The 17,975-nt window shown below is 41.3% G+C and overlaps 1 long non-coding RNA gene across 1 annotated transcript in view; it reads left to right on the forward strand.

Moving 5' to 3' along the window:
- The window catches only part of LOC147578647 (uncharacterized), a 29,231-nt gene extending 22,562 nt beyond the window's left edge, over positions 1–6,669 (forward strand). Inside the window, exon 2 of the long non-coding RNA XR_015255486.1 lies at positions 6,368–6,669. This is a non-coding gene — a long non-coding RNA (uncharacterized LOC147578647). The remainder of the gene's footprint in view (positions 1–6,367) is intronic.
- The last annotated feature ends 11,306 nt before the right edge of the window (positions 6,670–17,975 follow it).

Raw genomic sequence — 17,975 nt, forward strand, 5'->3', positions numbered from 1 at the left:
AAATAAATAAATACATACATACATACATACATACATACATACATACATACATACATCTATTCCATTTGTCTCAATTATACACACACACAGAGCAGAAAACATTCTCCATGGTGTGGGGGGGGAGAGATTGGGGGGGGGGGACATTAATGATGGTTATCCCTTGATGATGGGATAATAGGTAGTTTTTACTTTGGAATTATATTTGAAAATTTTAGGGGCGCCTGGGTGGCGCAGTCGGTTAAGCGTCCGACTTCAGCCAGGTCACGATCTCGCGGTCCGTGAGTTCGAGCCCCGCGTCAGGCTCTGGGCTGATGGCTCAGAGCCTGGAGCCTGTTTCCGATTCTGTGTCTCCCTCTCTCTCTGCCCCTCCCCCGTTCATGCTCTGTCTCTCTCTGTCCCAAAAATAAATAAACGTTGAAAAAAAATAAAAAATAAAAAAAATAAAAATTTTATCCGCACTGAGAAAGTATTATTTTTATGATTATGGTAAAAATTCTTTCCATCATTTAAGAATATTTATAAAGAATTTTAATAAAATAAATATATTCAGTGAGAACAATACCATATTTTATAAAGAATATAATATCAACTTACTATATTTGTACATGTGTATACATACAAATATATAGTCATTTGTCTAACATATACATCTGTTTTCTAAGGCTGAAAATGAGGTACCAATGAGCTAAGTCTAAAGTCATGTTTATCAATAAGTGTTAGGGTTGTTGGAATATGAATTATGGATTTAAAATCTTTCTCATTTAAATTTCGGTTTCTCAGCACTGAGCTTGTACTACTTTTAAATTCAGAAAAGAACGCTTAAAAATCAAATAGAAAAATCTCTGAAGAGCATGATTATATCATTTTATTCACTGTAGTCAGGTCGGCTTCCTCATTTGTAAATTGAGGGGATTAGACTTGATGTTCTCTAAGGTGTCTCTCAGGCTTAAAAGACTCTAAGGCTGTGAACCATATAGCACATACCTAATAAATGATTATCAAAACAATGACCATGTCTATTGTAAATCTAAAACAACTCTGACCTTGAGGTTCACGATATAACAAAGAGAGCATGGCCTTAGCATTAAAAGTAACTTGGCTAGGGGCGCCTGGGTGGCGCAGTCAGTTAAGCGTCCGACTTCAGCCAGGTCACGATCTCACGGTCCGTGAGTTCGAGCCCCGCGTCAGGCTCTGGGCTGATGGCTCGGAGCCTGGAGCCTGTTTCCGATTCTGTGTCTCCCTCTCTCTCTGCCCCTCCCCCGTTCATGCTCTGTCTCTCTCTGTCCCAAAAATAAATAAACGTTGAAAAAAAAATTAAAAAAAAAAAAAAGTAACTTGGCTAGCATCCTGGCCGGGTGTCACTTCCCTCATTAGAAAAATGAGGGTAATAACTCTTCTGTCAAAGGATTGGAAAGGGGTTGAAAAGTGGCAACAAGTCTGAAGGCCTTTGCATGCTGGCTGCCTTGGAGTAGATGCTTCCTAAATGATACTTCACACAGTAATCCAAGACCTGGTCGTCTATCTGCCAGACCGCACTGGACCGTCATCAGTTTGTAGTCCCTGGATCTAAACTCCCATTTTGGACCCTGCATCAGAAGCAGAGGGTAAGCTTTGTGAGGGCTGAGCCATTTCAGCTTTGGGAAGTTGAGACAGCGGTCCGGGTGGGACCTGAATATGGCAGGCCATGTCACTGGGTCTCTGGAGTTCTCTTGTCCTGTGGGAAGAGAAGTGGGCAGCACAGGGAGTCAAAGCACAGAGGAGAAGCCTGGTTATGTGTTTGCCTCCGTGCTGGCTTGCTCACCTGCCTGCCAGACCTTCTTCCTTCTCCTCTCCCTTCCTTCAGAAAATATTGCCACTACGTGGCAGTCTTCATGGTTGGCATCAGAGTTTGAATATTAAATAAGATACTGACTCTGACCTTAGGTAGCCTATTATCTGGTAGGAGAGACAGATAATAAAAATCGCAGACCCACCTCATCAGCCCTGCACACAGGGTAAATTGATGGTCCAGAAGTGAGAGAACACAGTGGTTGGAGGGAAGAGTGCGCTTCAGGACATGGTGACAGAAGTCCTACCCAGGACAATTCCCTCAAGGTAATTTTTCTTTCTGGCAGGGATAGATTTTGCTCCAGTAGTCAAGATGTGTTTGAGGTAGGGAGGGGAGCACCCTGTCAGGAACAACACGTGAAAAGATCGAAACACGGCTCCTCCATTAGAAGACCTCATGAAAATGAGCTCCCCACAGAGAAGCATAGGAGGTACAGAGAGAAGGGAAATGAGGCTTGCAACCAGATCATGGGGGATGCAGACCAGGCTTAAGAATTAGGAATGACAACTCAACAACAAGAAAACAAAAAACCCGATTAAAGAATGGACAAAGGACTCGAATAGACATTTCTCCAAAGAAAACATACGAATGGGCAACAAACATGAAAAGATGCTCCATTTCAAAAGTCACCAGGGGGTGACAATTAGTGAGGATAATGGAAGTGTTGGTGAGGATGTGGAAAACTTAAAACCTTTGTGCGCTGTTGGCAGGAATGTAAAATAGAATAGCCACCATGGAAAACAGTATGGCAATTCCTCAAAAAATTAAAAAATGGAATTACCATATGATCCAGCAATCCCACTTCTTGGTATTTATCCACAAGAATTGAGAGCAGAATCTTGGAGAAGTATTGATACCCCTACACTCACAGCAGCATTGGTCACCATAGCCAAGAGGTAGGAACAACCCAAGTGTCCGTCCATGGGTGAATGGCTAAGCAACATGTGGTAAACATGTACAATGGAATATTATTCAGCCTTAAAGAGGAAGGAAATTCTGACACAGGCTACCACATGGATGAATGTTGAGGACACTGTGCTAAGTGGAATATACCAGTAACAAGAGCACAGATACCGCATGACCCCATTTATGTGAGGTATCTAAAGTTCTCAGGCTCATAGAAATAGAATGGTGGTTGCCAGGGACTATGGGGAGACAGAAGGAGGGAGTTATTGTTTCATGGGTACAGTTTCGATTTTGCAAGGTGAAAAAGTTCTAGAGATCTATCATCACACAACAATGTGAATATAGTTAACACTTAAGTATTGTACACCGAAAAATGACTAAGATGGCAAAGTTCGTGTTATGTGTTTTTTACCACAATAAAAAAGAGAGAATTGGAAACAGTCTCTTGAAGGCAGTGGACCATTCCCTGGAGCATTTTAAAGCTGGGAGACACATGGCCACACTTGCATTTTCCGTAGTAGCCTCTGGGGAAAGCGTTTTCCAGATCAGTGATAGAACAGACCGGAGCCTGGGGAGACCAGCTGGAGGGACTTCGAGGGTCCAGACATGGGCTGATGAGAGTGTGACAAGCTCAGAAAGAAACAGGAAGGAGATGTGGCAGTACGAAGGAATGCAGGTATGGCTGGGAACACTATCATTATTCCGCCTGCGCAATTCTGGGCATTGTCCAACTTGGTGTGTTAGTATATTGCCCAAAGAGATCATGAGGACTTCCTGTCAGGAATCACGTTAACTGCTTGTGGTGGTGGTTCTCTATGATTCTGAGACAGGGTCCTCTCCCCACTATAATTCCCTCTCTTCCTTTTTTCTCTTTTTTCTGTTTTTTTTTTTTTTAACAGTAGCACCGATTCCCTAGTACATCATCTTTCATATTCAAAGTTGCAACTCTCCTAAAGCCAGCTAAAGAGAGTCTTAATTCAGGAAATATCTCTAGAAATTCAGTAACTTTCCATTTATTTCTCTTCTATCTGATTCTAGGGAATTTTCCAGTGATTATATCATCCTCCAGAAATGCATCCTGGGTGAAAGCTTTTTGAATCTCCACATTTGAGAAAAACCATTGTAGTGAATGTTTCCCTTCATACCAATGCATTAACATGTGATTTCTGAGACTGGGTGTGTCCCAGTCAGTGGGTGTCTTGAAGGATGAGGCCAAGTCAGGTGCTGGGGGTCAGGATACTTTCCAGTGAGGGACTCTGTCAGGCATACCATGTTCTCAGCACAATTCATATTTTGCCTCAACAAAATAGCATAGTTCTTTATGTTGTTGGCTTTTGGAATTACTTATGAAATGTGGACATCACTGAATACCAAAGGCCAAGAATAATTTCTTCTAAATTAATCATGAGTGACCTTGGTAAAATAACATTGCTTGTTAAAATCATATTTAATATTACAATTTACAAATTATCAAATTTCTTGTTTTTGTCCTTTGATATTTCATTTATTGCTTCCAAGCTTAGGTAAATTACAGTTCCTCTAAAGATATCATAACTACTAGTTTCTGTTTTCTGCTACTTTGCTATGACTTGATTTATATGTTTAACTGTCAAATCTATCTAAAGTGGGTTTTTTGGTGTAATGTAAATTAAATCATTTTTCAATAGTGCTAGCACCAAGAAGTAAATCCAAAGGGAGTTTTCCTTCTCTAGAAAGCAGATCATTTTCATGTTTTGTAAAATGCTTAGCACAGTATAAATTTAACCCATGGGGAAAAAATGTTTTCACTCCACATCTCCCTTGGAAAATATTTGAAGTACAGCAGTCATATACCTAATTTTCTTTGAAGGAAATTTTGGATAGAATCCAGGAAAACTACCCTTTGTAAAACAGATGAATGTTTCATCTGAAAACTTGGTCCACTTAAAAAAATTAACTGCCAAGCATGTTTAAGTGTCTGTGTTAGTTACTGTGGTACAAATTATATTCAATAGAAGTTTCATGCTGAGAAAAACCATGAAGTACAGAAGATGAATGCCTTCACTGTGATTATTCTCTTCAGGAGCTAGAAAATAACTACTTAGAAAGATTATGCATGAGGGTAATTGCCGTTTAATGGAGAAAAACTGAGGAAAATAATTATAAGAGTGCAGAAGATATTTCTTAACCATCTGTCATTTAAAAATAAGAAGAAGAAGAAAAAAGACAGTACACTTTCCAGAAAGACTTGGATGTGATGCCAAAAGGCAATACTGTGATGCTACACACACAAAAGGACTTCCTGCGAGGAATTCTGGGATTAACTACATGTAGATGACTTCTAGAGCCATCGCTAATATGTGTTTTACTATTGCAGTCAGTCACCTTTATTTGGCATTTCTACGTAGCCAAGGTGGGAGAACACACGCAACTAAGATGTCAGTAATTGGAAGGAGATGCCAATAGAAAGACATTTCCTCCTACCGGGAAAATAAAAGTAGGGCCAATGGAGAAAGGCAACCTTTGAATTTCTTATTTTGTTTAATGCGTTGGAGAAATTTTCGTAACCTAATAAAGGTCTATATTTATGGGGCTAGAAAGGCTTTATTCAGATAATATTTTATTGATGTTCTCTTCTGTCGAAGCTGGGATTCTTAAGTATATTCTTAAGATATTAGCCCCTGCCACATACCTGTCAGTTCTTCTCCCCTGCCTCAGAGGAGCTGACGCTCGGAGGCAGAGGAAGGAGCGATTCTGTGAATTATTCAGCATGACTGGTTTGCTGTTGTTCAATAATATAGGATTTAATAACCAGACAAGACAACAATACAAGAGACGTTGTGAGGCAGTATGTGATTAAGGGTGCAGCTGGAAGTAATCTCTCTCTCTCCTCTGAATTTCCAGAGCACTTTATCTATGCCTCTTATGGCACTTGCCCTTTTCTCACTGATATTACTGTTACTTTCTTTTCCCCATACTAGAGAGTGAACAACTGGAGAGCAAGCTCCAGGTCTGACTCATCTCTGATCCCCCTGACAGAGCCTACACCTGCCTAGTGTTGCTGCAAGTAGACATCTGTTATTTGAATCAAACAAGGAACACAGAGAATAAGTTATGAGCGTGAAGGGGATGAGGTGAGATGCGTGGGTTTGTGTGAAGATTCTCATGTCGGACAAAAATAGATTTAAAACAATAAATGCTGGAAGCAAACATTGTTTTTAACCTCTGTAGCATCCATTCATCCTTTTCGTGTTGAGAACACATTGATTTTCTTCTGAGGAACCACAGCTCTGCTATTGTATGTCCTTGGTTGGACTGTGATCAAGGGGACCTACCCTTCCTTGGCCTGGATAATCACACTCTCATGGAGATAGAACTCAGACAGAACAAGGACAAAAATTGCCAGTGACTCATCCCAGTGGTAACCTATCCACTAGGATAATGGAGATTGGCCATTCGGCTGCCATTTCTTGGCAGATTAAAGATGGCCACTCATTCTATATCAGCCTTCTCATGAGGAGGCAGAGTCTATGTTCCCTTCCTTCAATCTGGGCAATATGTCCCTTCCCTGATAGAATAAATGGAAGTGACCATGTCAGTTTCAGTGCCTAGGTCTTCACAGATTGGCAGCTTCTGCTTCTTGTCTCTTGGAAGGTGCACTCTTGGAGCTCTGAACCACCATTTAAGTCCAGCTACCTGGAGGCCACCATGCTGTGAGGAAGCTGAAGCTAACCACCGGGAGAGATCCTGTGGAGAAACATGCCCAAACAGCACCCAGCTCTCCTAGCCATCCTGCCCCAAGTGACTAACCTGTGAGTGAAGAATCCTTCCCATGACTCTACTCTCAGAAGCCATCTGACTATAACTGCATGAGTGACCCCAAGAAGAGCTTCCCAGATGAGCATCAAACCCCAAACCATGAGAGATAACAATAAATTGTTGTTTTAATCCACTAAGTTTTGAGGTGATTTGTTACACAGCAAGATAACTAGAACACATCTAGACCCTGCTTTTCAGAATTCTGTTGTTCAACTTTCCCTCAAATGCTTCAAAAGAGTCGTCTTCTCCTCTGTTAGAATTATAGTACTGCCTTGTGTTCCTGTAACACGGTCTGATGTTCATAAGCATGCTGATGTGCATCATCTCATCTGTTCTGTACCTCAATTTCTTACCAAATGAGGCTACAAGCTACTTTCATCATAGGGTAGAGATGAGGACAAAATGAATACCTGTAAAACACTTCAAACATTGTCTAGGACATGGAGCACCTGGGGGGCTCAGTCAGCTGAGCATCCGACTCTTGATTTCAGCTCAGGTCATGATCCCAGGGTCTTGGGATTGAGCCCTGGATCGGGCTCCATGCTGAGCGTGGAGCCCGCTTAAGATCCTCTCTCACCAGGGGCACCTGGGTGGCTCAGTCAGTTAAGCATTTGACTTTGGTTAAGCGTTCTGACAGTTCGCAAGTTCGAGCCCCGTGTTGGGCTCTGTGCTGACAGCTCAGAGCCTGAAGCCTGCTTCGGATTCTGTGTCTCCCTCCCTCTCTGCCCCTTCCCCGCTCACTCCCTGTCTCCCTCTCTCTCTCAAAAATAAATTAACATTAAAAAAAAATTTTTTTTAAGTCTCTCTCTCTCTCCCCACACACCCCCCTCTGCCCCTCTCCTCTGCTCGTGCCCTCTGTCTCTAAAATTAAAAAAAAAAAAAAAGGGGGGGGGAGGGGGCGCCTGGGTGGCTCAGTTGGTAAGAGTCCTACTCTTGATTTCGGCTCAGGTCATGATCTCATGGTTTCACGCATTCGAGCCTTGCGTAGGGCTCTCTGCAGTGTGCAGTCAGTGCGCAGAGCCGACTTGGGATTCTCCCCCCCCACCCCTCCCCTCTCGCACTCTCTCTGTCTCTCTCAAAGTAAATAAAGTTAAAAAAAAAATGGCCTAGCACAAAGTAAATACTTAATGAATATAGCTTTTGTTATTTTTAAAAAGTACTAATCCATATAATAACCCCATGATTTGCAAGGGACTGTTCAGCTTAAACAGGTCAAGTGAGAAACTGCAAACTGGCCATTCACTATTGGCCTGCTCAGTTGAAACAAATATTTGAATTAGTTTCAGCCATTTACAAACCTGATAGACTATCTAGAATCCTGTTCTTTTGTAAAAAAAAAAAAAAAAAAAAAAAAAAAAAAATGGGACAGTCTCTTAGCCTGGGCTAAGGAGCTGGGCCTGCGTTCCTGCAAGGCGCCTAGTGGCTCTTGCTGACCAGTGAGTTCCCACTTTCCGTGGGGCCCATGCTGTCTGCTTCACCATTGCCCCCTCACTCCCTACACTGGTTTGAGTTTGTAACTCAAGGAAGACAGCAAAGACAGGAAAGAAGAAAGGAAGGAAGAGAGGGAGAGAGGAAGGCTGATTTCAGCCACTGGACGTGTTCTTCGGACTATAGCTACATTGGCAAACATTGTAATAATCAAAACATGCTTTATTTGGTAGGAGGATCAAATACACCTTTATGAAACAAGAACCTATTTCAATCATTAAGACAAAACAAAAGTTTGATTCGGAAAGTGTTTTCATTCAAATGCTTGCAAAATATAATTTCTTGCCTGGGAGATGCCGTCTCTCTTTAGAGAAAACCATGGGGAAAATGTCCAAGAATGTCGCGAAGACAGGCCAAAATATTTTGACTTGAAAAGAAAAGATGCTTTTTGTGGAAAATTTTTGTTTAAATTACTTAGTTCTCTTTTGTAATCTCACTTTTCTGTGTGGTCTCAGTATTACATTTACACCCCCAGAGTTTTTAGAAAAGGAATCTATGTGGAGGGACTCTGTACTCTTGCAGTAATTAAAATCCTTTTAGGATCCTTTGACTTGCTGCTTTGTTCTAAATTACGGGAACGATTTAACTTTCACATTTCATCATGTGGGAGCCTGTATAGCCTGAGTTTCAAGATTCCCTGTCTTCCACCTGAACACATGTGCAAATCCGTCTCCCCTCTCCCATCCCAGTTCAGAAGCAGGGCGATTACGTCCATTGCAAATGGAGGATTGAGGCCATGGCTGTCACCTGCAACCAGCTGAGGACCTGAGTCCAAGCCAGGGCCTCAACGTGTTCTACTAACAGGAGAAAACCGTGATCCCGAAGAAGGAGCCTTTGTTTTGCTAAGGTCCTGGTAGGCGCCTCACAAGGGGAGAAAGTCCACAGTTTATATTTAACAATCTGCCAATCAGTCACGACCTGGGAAAAATGCAGGAACATTAAAGCAGCCCATGTAAAGTTTATTATTAAAGTAATATCAACACAAAGAACAATAGGAAAATAAGAATAATAGAAAAAAGATGACCCATCATCCAAAAAAATAACCAGGTCTAACATTTTGATGTCGTCACTCTTACAAATATTAATAATCATAACGAATGGTTTTGAATTCTGTCTTTTCACTTGACATGCTGTTGTGAGCATGTTCTCTGTTATTACCTAACCTTAGTAGGCAAGATTGTAATGGCTACAAGATATTTCTAGAGGATATGTCATAATTGATGGGATTGTTTTCCTGATATTTGTGTATTTAATTTGTTACTAATTCTTATAAATAACATGGCTCTGAGCATCACTGTACATAAAGATTTTAATATATTTCGGACCATCTCCATGTGCCAGATTTTCAGAAATGGAATTACAGAGTCAAAACACATGGGAAATTTTGTAGCTCTTGTTGCGTATTATTAAATTGTTTTCCAAAATGTTTTAACCAAATTAGATTCCCACCTCAAGCGAATGACAGGGAATGTACTATCACCTCCTTACCAACAGTAGGTATCATCAGTTTTTTAAATCATAAATTGGTTAGCACAGCACTTCACAATTTTAATTTTTACTTCTTTGACTCTACTCAGAAAGAATGTCTTTCCATTTAAGTACTTGTTTTTCATGTTCAATATTAGTCCATGTCTTTTGTGCACTTGAATATAAACCCTTTAGAGTTTTTTCTTATCTTTTTGTGGGCTCTTTATATAAAGTGGTATTAACTTGCTGTTGTATTTGTTGGAAACATACCTTTCTAGTGGTTTGAATTTTTAAAAATATTTTATTCATATGTTGCAAACATAAAGAAGCCTCTAGAGAATAATAGAGCAAGCACTCATGAACCTACACCCAACTTAATCAAATAATATTTTGCTGCAACTTCAGAAACGTCTCAAGAATGAAAAATTACAAATTACTGATTTTTGTAATCTATATGATATTTTTTTGAAATTTGTTGGAGCCTTCCTCTGTGTATGTTGCCAGTTTTTATAATCGCTTCATGTGCTTGCAAAAAAGAAGAAACCGTCTCTGTTTTTACCCTTCCAGGTTCTCCCTATCCCTACTAGATCAAGACTGCTAGCTTTACTTTCTAGATATTCTTTATCCTTGCCCAAAATTTTTGTTTTCTTGATCTAGTAGTTTCTGAACAAGGCGTTGAACATTTCCCACCATGATTTTAGATTTGTAACTGTCTCCTACCATTCTGTCAGTTCCTGCTTCCCATATGTAATAACTATGTTGTTGAGCCCATACCATTCATGATGGCACATGGCTTTCCCCCTTGATCCTGGTGTGGCATCCCAGCTTACCTAAGGGTTTGCTTCATATTTTATTTTGTCTAAGACTGTAACTGCTGCACGGGCTTTTAAAAACAGTATTTCCCCTTTTTCTCTTTGTCTTTAATCTCTCCGCTCTCTTTCCCATTCTCTTTTTTTTCTTTCAAATTTCATGTGGTTTCATTTTAGGCATAATTCAGTGGCTTTCACCTTAGCAGCACATTAAAAATCACCCGAGAGAAGGGGCGCCTGGGTGGCGCAGTCGGTTAAGCGTCCGACTTCAGCCAGGTCACGATCTCGCGGTCCGTGAGTTCGAGCCCTGCGTCAGGCTCTGGGCTGATGGCTCAGAGCCTGGAGCCTGTTTCCGATTCTGTGTCTCCCTCTCTCTCTGCCCCTCCCCCGTTCATGCTCTGTCTCTCACTGTCCCAAAAATAAATAAAAACGTTGAAAAAAAAAATTAAAAAAAAAAAATCACCCGAGAGGTTTTTAAAAATATCCACCGCCTACCCTCCCTGCACTCCACCTGTCCCCAAAGATACTAAGTTAGAATTGTTAGGTTTGTTTTGTTTTTTTTTTACTGTGGTAAAAAAAACAAATAACATAAAATTTACCATCTGAACCCATTTTTAAGTACACAGTTCAGTAGTGTTAAGTATATTCACCTTGTTATGTGATGGATCTCCAGAACTTTTTCATCTGACAAAACTGAAATTCTATTAAACATCTCCCCATTTCCCCCTACCCACCCAGCCCCTGGCACCTACCAGTCCGCTTTCTGTTTTTATGAGTTTAACTACGTTAGTGGAATCATACAATATTTGTCTTTTGCAACTGGCTTCTTTTGCTTACCATAACGGCCTCAAGGTTGATCCATGTTGTAGCATGTGACTAGATTTTCTTCTTTTTTTTAAGTTTATTTATTTATTTTGAGACAGAGAGAGAGACAGAGAGAGACAGAGAGAACTAGTGGGGGAGGGGCAGAGAGAAAGGGAGACAGAGGATCCGAAGCAGGCTCTGTGCTGACAGCAGAGGGCCCGACATGGGGCTTGAACTCACAAACCGTGAGATCATGACCTGAGCCAAAGTCGGATCTTCTGTCTGGGTTACTGGCCATTAAGGCTTTAGTTGTAAAATCGTGGATAGGTCTGAGCAGGATTGAGATGGCCGGAGCGCACCTGAGTGTTTGGGGCAACAGTATTTACTAACCAGTAAGGAGGTGTTCAGAGGTGATATTAAAGATATCACATCCTAGGGGCGCCTGGGTGGCTCAGTCGGTTGAGCGTCCGACTTCGGCTCAGGTCACGATCTCGCGGTCCGTGAGTTCGAGCCCCGCGTCAGGCTCTGGGCTGATGGCTCAGAGCCTGGAGCCTGCTTCCTTTCTGTGTCTCCCTCTCTCTCTGCCCCTCCCCCGTTCATGCTCTGTCTCTCTCTGTCTCAAAAATAAATTAAAAAAAAAAAAAAAACGTTAAAAAATAAAATAAAATAAAATAAAATAAAATAAAATAAAAAAGATATCACATCCTAGAATAGCATGGGTACTAATCAACAGTAACAGACACTAACCATAAGCAGCCTCTTTGCTCACACCAGTGCCATACTGGATAAATATCAGCCCCTGTCTGCAGGTGGCTAATCTCTTGGTCTTACACTTGGTTATTTGAAATGGTTTCATTTTTGCATACACATAGCAAGAGTTTAGCAGTGTAGACATCTATGTTTCTCAGTTCCTTGAAGCTATTACTTCACTGGCTTTTTTGTGTCATCTGATGGGAAGACTGTTGCCTAATTGCACAGCCTGTCTTTTACTTATGATAGCCCTTAAGATTTTCTTGTTGTCCTTGCTGTTTTGAACTCACCCTGCAATTTAACTTTTTTATCTTTTTGGTACGTACAATACACTTTCCGTCTGAGGATTTTGGCTCTTTCCCTTCATTTTCTTCTTCTGGAATCCTTGCAATAGATCATCAGTACCGCTTCATCATTCTTTCCTATTTTTCTTTTCTTTGGCCAGGAACTGGGTGACTTTTTCTCTTCCAATTCTCTCTTTAAATATTTCCAGGCTAAAATTCATCCTTTCAATTGATCTTTTAATTTTAATGTCTATATTTTCTATTTCTATTTTTTTCTCTTTCAGATCCACCTGTTTCTCGTTTCATTATTGATTTTTTTTGTTTCAAATTTTTGTGCTTTTTATTGTTTATTTTTGAGAGAGAGAGAGAGAAAGAGAGAGAGAGAATGAGTAGGGGAGGGGCAGAGAGGGGGGACAGAGAGTCTGAAGCAGGCTCTGCGCTCTAAGCACAGAGCTTGGACGCAGGGCTCTGACTCACAAACCATGAGATCATGACCTGAGCCAAAGTCAGATGCTTAACCAGCTGAGCCACCCAGGCACCCCTGTTCTTTTTGAATACAAAGGTTACTTTCACTCATCTCTTTGTGCATCATCAGCATTTTTTATTTTGAATTCCTTGTTGAATAATTTCATAAAATCAATTTTATCTAGAGTGGGAAAGTAGGACTCACACTCTTTCTTATGTTAGATATTTTAATATGGTTTTGGAATTTTATTTTTCAGGAGGTTAATTTTTAATAGAAAAGTGCTTAATCTTTTATTTTATTTCCTTCTCTTTCCCTCCATGATCACGCCTTCCTGTGTGACTATATTGCTTTTGTGCCTCACAGCACCCCAGCACCCCCCCAATTCAGAACTGAGTACACAGTAGTATTTTGGTATTCCTGGTTAACTTTGTTATTGTAGATGTCACAGATTCCCTCTCAACACCAAGCTTGTCTGAATTCCTACTTCCCAACATTTGCAGCTTTTTAACGAATCCATACCTCTAAGCAATGTGTGAGCAACCTTCCTTCAGTCTCCTATGACAAGGGGGGGGGCTCCAGCTGGGTCTGTGTCCTCAAAGATCTGCTAGAGGTGGTTAGTCTTCATGAACCTGCGGGAGCTGAAGCCTTGGGTATCTCACAGACTGTGAGGTCATGACCTGAGCCACATCAGGAGTCCGACACTTAACCGACTGAGCCACGCAGGCACACATTTTCCCTTTTAATGTCCTATTTACTATTGCTGTGGGTTGTAACGGGTGTGGGGACAGAGGTAGGAGGGGACATTTTGTCAAGCATGAGGTTGCTGCACCACTTGACTGGACATTGGTTGTTTACTTCTGCTTGAATTTAATATGCGAAGTCCGGGAGTTCTGTGATCAAATATTACGCTGCTCTTCTTTTGATTCCTCTTCATACTTCCGAACTCAAAGAACCCTCTCCTCCTGATGTTGGATAAATGTTCACTTTGTCTACTTTGTCTGCAGGCTTTACTATTTTATGTAAACCTTTCGTTTTTAAATACCACTTGGAACACATTTGATTACAGAGTATGAGATGAGGAATTTCTTCTTAAAGAGCTAAGATCTTCTCAACCCCCTTTATTGAAAAATCCTCTCTTTTTTCATAAATTTCTAAAGTATTCTATATACTAGGATTTATTTCTGAGCTATCTGTTCCGTTCTATTAACTTACTTCTCCAGTCATTTTCCAATAGCATCTGCTTGAATTATTGCAGCTTTTATTTATTTTAATATCAGGTAGAACTAGTCAAATACAAAATAAATATTTGTACTAAATTGGAGGAAAATTTATAGGAGCATGACATACATTAATATGTTATTTTTTTTTAATTTTTCTTTAACATTTATTCATTTTTGAGAGTGAGAGAGACAGAGCATGAGCGGGGGAGAGGCAGAGAGAGAGCGAGACACAGAATCTGAAGCAGGCTCCAGCCTCTGAGCTGTCAACACAGGGCCCGACATGGGGCTCGAACTCACAGACTATGAAATCATGACCTGAGCTGAAGTCAGATGCTTAACCGACTGAGCCACCCAGGTGTCCCCAATATGTCATTTTTAAAATGGTTTTGATTTTTTTCTTCTGGGCTACATTCATTTTTAAAGGTCATTCTAGCTTTTTAATTCTTTCTTTTTCTTTTTCTTTTTTCCTTTATTTCTTAGAAATAATTATTGGTGGTCCACGGGACAACTCTATCTTGTTACTGTTTCCTATGTTGGCTAGAATTTCCATCTCTCTTTTTCTTATTGGTGAAAGTATTTAAAGACACAAATGTACATCTTTGTTTCTGAAAGAACCTCTTGCCCTTTTCAAAAAGCTATGTTCAAGTTTTATTTGAAAGCTATTAAGTAGTGTTTAGTTTTTAGTTTTTAATGAAAACATGGCAGGGTTCGTGGAGTAAGGAGGACACACACACAGGAGGCCGGCAACGAGTCGGGATGAGATTTTGGAGATCTTACGTGTTGGGCTCAAGAATTTGGCATTTCAACACTACAGGAAGTGACAATCCAAGTTCCACGTTTGTCCTTAAAAACTCAACTTCCGGAACACACGAAATTCCTGTAAAGCTCTTTCTGCGCTACAGCGCAAGGAGCACAATGTTACATTTGAGAATGACTATTTGTTCATTTCCTGCAAGGCATGTTTGAATGTAAAATGGGAGGAAAAGCCTTGTATTTAAGTTCCTTCCTGATTTTTTTTTCCTTAAAGGGAAGGGGGAACATTACATATTCGTCTTCCATGGTTGAACACCAGCAAAACCCCATACCTATGCTCCACTGTAAAACACAGTCACAGTAGCAGTGCTGTTTTCTATTGCTCGGTTTTGTATTGCTTAGTAAAGCCAAGTTCCAAGTGGTCAAGAGTCTTTGTGATGTTATTTAAAACCTGAGAAATCTGTAGTTAAGTTGAAAGGGCTTTTTTTTTTTTTTTTTTTTTTTTTCTTAAATCTTGGGTTCAATTTTTCTTGGTCTCAGGCCCAGTGTATCAACAGTGGTGAGTCAGAAGGGATGCCTGAAATAGTTCATGTGCAGTTATCTGTGTTTGTGTCTTATCTCCCTAGGATGGCCAGGACTGGCTCTTATTCATCTATTTATTCCACCAAATCCCAGCAAAGTGTTCCTGGAGTAAATGTTTGCCGAATTATATTAAAAAGGTTTCAACTCATCTTTCAAAATTGGGAGACAACAAGTAGTGGTTTATGATGTGCACACTGATGTGAATTTATGGCTTATAGTTAGAATCCTAAGGCCACGAGCAACCCAGAAATGCCCTGTCCCTTTCCTTGACTGGGAGAAAGTGTTGCCCAATAAATGGAATTAGCCGATGATGAAAAAGTTCTAGTAAAGATATTTTTCAAAATATGAATAGCAAAGGAAAAACATGTAGAATACATACACACAGAAAGTGATTTTCCTGGTCTAGAAAAGCCAAATGACGCATGAAACAGTGATATCCCTCTTTTGGGGGTAAGATAGAATAATAGATGCACAGTCACTGAGCCCCTTTTCCAAAACCCTTAAAAAATGAAAAATAAGTTAGCCTAAGTAATATACTAGCAACGTGTAAACTAAGGAAGGCCACACATTTTGAAGAAGGTCATCCTGCAGTAGAATGAGAAGGTTTAAGGAGGCTTCTCACTTCTGACTTCTCCCCCACCCTCCACAGGCCATGGTGGCCTCCAGAGCACTTCTCAGAGGTGCCACAAGTATTCCTATAAGAGCTTCTATTGACCATACACATGGGTATCAAATCCAGACAGCATAAGAAGTTGGATAGGAGAGGTTGAGGCAAAATTATTACTGAAGGTTGTCATTAACGCCAACTGAAAAAGAAGGTATGCCCTAGGTATGTTTTTGCAAGAGGTAAGTTGGGGTTGCTCTAAACTAAAGAAACAGGCACACCTGGGTGGCTCGGTCGGTTGCGTGTCTGACTTCGTCTCGGGTCATATCTCACAGTTTGTGAGTTCGAGCCCCACATTGTGTATTTGAAAATTGCTAAAAGAGCAGATCTTAAATATTCTCACACATGCACACACACAAATGGTAATTATGTGAGGTGATGGATGCACTAATTAACCTAATTATGTTGATCATTTTGCAATATATACCTATATCATATCATACCACTGTTCACCTTAAACTAACACAATGTTATATGTCAATTACATCTCAATAAAGCTGGGGCGAAAAGGCATGGCTCTCAATTTGCTAGTGAGTCTGGTGGTGGAGCTTCTTCCAACCATTCAACATTTTTGCAGCACTTGTGTGGCATGAATACATGACAGGAAGGCAGAGGGTTTACCAAATGAATGGTGCTGCCAACTCCATGTGGTGGGGTTTAGGAAGCCGTGTTTGTGGGTTGGATGGCCTGGGAAGGCATCGCCAGAGTACTCATGATTTGGTGGGACTCATGGAATGTGTCGGATTTGGACTGGAAGAGAAAGAGAAGGTGATGGCTGGAAGTGCAAAGGCGTGAGTAGGAGACCTAAGAGAAGTCAAGCAGTCAAGGGAGGTTTGGGCCAGGTTGGGGACACCCGTGGGGTTAGGAAATGTGGGAGGGAAGAAAAAGTATGGTAGGCAGAATAATGCCCCCCCCCCCAAGATGTCCATGTTCTAATCCCCAGATTCTGTGAATATGTCATTCCATGGCAAATGGAGCTTTACATGTGTGAGTTAGTTGAGGCTCTTGAGAGGGAGAGATCGTCCTGGATTATCAGGCTGGGCCCGGTGCCCACAAGGACCCACAAGGGTCCTTGTATACAAGAGGGAGTCAAGAGGGTCAAAGAAGGAGATGTGACCACAGAAGCAGAGGCTGGAGGGATGGGGGGAAGAGGCAATGAGCCACAGAATGCAAGCAGCCTCTAGAAGCTGGAAGAGGCAAGGAAATGGATTCTTTTCTAGAGCCTCCAGAAGGAATGTGGCCCTGCCAACACTTTGGTCTTAGCCCAGTGAGACCCATGTTAAACTAACTTGCAGAACTATAAGACAACAAAGTTGTATTGTTTTGGTAATTTGTTTCAGCAGCAACAGGAAACTAATACAAAACAGAAGTAACATTGAGGGATCCTTTAAAAAATCTTTACATCTTTTAGAAGCTGGGACTACCCTTACTACCATTTTACCGGGAAGAAAGTGAGGCTTGGAGAGAGAGTGCAATCGTCCAGGATCTTATACACAGCAAACCACGAAGCAAAGTTCCAGCCGGTCCTACCTGACCCCCAGACTGCTGCCCTCTCTGGGTGCCAGGCTGCCTCTGGCACTGGGGAGACCATGAAGTGGCCTGGGCAGGACAGGTAGGGACTTGATTCCGAGGTGTGTGGCCCCATGGAGTGTGAATCCCCACAGCTCCAGGACAGAATGCCTCAGACACAGTGGCTGCCCAGTCAGCACTGATTGTCGGAAAATAACACCAATGACAAAATGTCGCTCCAGCCTTACCTGTGATTCCACACATTCTTCCTCACCCCAAGGTGGATTCTGGTCAGGGAAAGAGTGTTTGTCCAGAGGCCAGGCAAAATGGAAGAAAGTGAGGGAAGAGAAAGGGAAGGAGAAAAAGAGAGTGGAGGTGTGGGGGGTGGGGGGCACTAAAAACAAATTTTGTGTACGTCTACTTTGGCTCAGGGTCGCCAGGCTCAGAGGAGCCCCTGCCATGTCAGTGAAGGGGCCAGTCAGATCTTTCCCCATCGGCTTGGTCTTTCCTTTCCAAATGTTAGAATCTGAATGTCCTTTTCTTTAAGAAAATCTGTAGAATTACTTGAAATGAAATTTCTCTTTGCTCTGTAGTTCTCTTGTGCCATGTTAAACTGATCATTAAAACCAAATATATACCTTAAAAGA

This window comes from Puma concolor, chromosome C1 (assembly GCF_028749965.1).
Source record: "Puma concolor isolate L17-30 chromosome C1, mPumCon1.1.hap2, whole genome shotgun sequence".
NCBI classification, from domain to species: Eukaryota; Metazoa; Chordata; class Mammalia; order Carnivora; family Felidae; genus Puma; species Puma concolor.